Raw genomic sequence first — 1,632 nt, 5'->3', positions numbered from 1 at the left:
TACTCATTTGTGGAATAATAAACTGTTAAAGAGACAAACAAACAAAATAAATAAATAAACCAACTAAACAAAAACAGGCACTTAGATACAGAGTTTCCAGAAGGGGAGAGGTTGGTGGAGAATAAAGTGGGTAAAGGGGATCAAGTTTATGGTGATGCATAGAAATTGAATTTTTGGTGCTGAGCACATTGTTGGGTATATAGAAGTAGAAATATAATATAAAACATTGTTACTTCAAAAAATAAATTTCAAAAATAAATAAAGTTAAATGAATATATAAAAAAAAAACCAACATCATATAACTGAGTTTTTCTTTTTTATTCAGTCTGACAATATATATTTTTAAATGGTAGCATTTATTCCTTTTATATTTAATGTAATTAATAGTACATACAGGTTTAAATCTATTATCTTATTTTCTGATTTTAATGTCTTGATTCTTTGATTTTCCATTTCCTTTCCTTTCATTTCTTGTTTTTCATTTCTTTAGTAATTTTTATTATTACATTCTCCCCTCTATTATTTGGAAGTCGTACACATTTTTTTTGGTTCCTTTAAAGTACAGTATGCATCCTTAAGTTACGGAAACAGAATGTTGATTGATACTTTTATCTTCCTCTAAGACAATGTGAGGATCTTATAACACTTTAATTCTATTTTGCCTCTCTGTTCTTAACTTACATGCTAATTGTGTACTGTATTTTAATCCTCCTCCTTTTTCTTCCTCTTTTTGCTTTTCTCTCTTTCCCTCCCTCTCTCTCTACACATAAATATTCCACAAAATATATTGTTTTATACATCCAATATTTATATAGATTTCCCCACATATTTATCATGTTGTTTCTCTTCATTTCATTTCTTACTGCATCTATGATCATCTGTTTGGAATTATTTTACTCCTAACTGATGAACACTTTAGGATTTCTTTTAATGTGTGCTTTCTTGTGGCAAATTTTCTCAGTTTTTTTTTCAAAATTGTCATTATTTTGTTATCATTCTTTTTTTTTTTCTTTTTTTGGCCATGCAGCACAGCTTGCAGGATCTTAGTTCCCTGACCAGGGATTGAACCCAGGCCTCCTGCAATAGAAGTGCAATGTCCTAACCACTGGACCACCAGGGAATTCCTTTGTCTTCATTCTTGAAGGATGTTTTCATTGAGTACTATTCTAGGATTGGCAGTTATTTTCTAAAGGTACATTGAAATTAATTTTCCTTTGTTTTCTAGCTTTCACTGAAATTACTGAGAAAACAGATGTCTTCATAGTTGCTGGTTCCTTGAAGGCAAACTGTATTCTTTATTCTGACAAATTTTAAAATCTATACTTTTTAGTTTTCTATAGTTTCTCTATGATATGTCTAACTGTGATTTTTTTATTATTATCTTTTTATTTTCTTCTTGAGATTTTTGGACCGGTTGAATTTGTGAATTGGTATTTTTTACAGAAACTTCTCTGCCACAATTTCTTCTAAAGTTGATTATGTCCCATTTTCCCTCTTCCTTCTCGGACTCCATTAAAGATATCATCACATTGTATCTTTTATGGTTTATCCTCTCTTCCACACTTTCCATTGCAATATCTCTTTGGAATTTATCTTGGATATTTATTCTGACCTGTTATCCAGTTCACTAAG

General features: G+C 30.1%; 1 non-coding gene across 1 annotated transcript; it reads right to left on the bottom strand.

Moving 5' to 3' along the window:
- Window positions 1–1,047: 1,047 nt before the first annotated feature.
- On the bottom strand, window positions 1,048–1,120 carry TRNAR-UCU (transfer RNA arginine (anticodon UCU)). Its single transcript has one exon. It is a non-coding gene; the product is annotated as a tRNA-Arg (tRNA).
- Window positions 1,121–1,632: the final 512 nt, after the last annotated feature.

Source organism: Phocoena phocoena, chromosome X (genome assembly GCF_963924675.1).
Source record: "Phocoena phocoena chromosome X, mPhoPho1.1, whole genome shotgun sequence".
NCBI classification, from domain to species: Eukaryota; Metazoa; Chordata; class Mammalia; order Artiodactyla; family Phocoenidae; genus Phocoena; species Phocoena phocoena.
The sequence above is the reverse complement of the archived record's forward strand: the minus strand, read 5'-3'. Positions and strand labels throughout refer to the sequence as shown.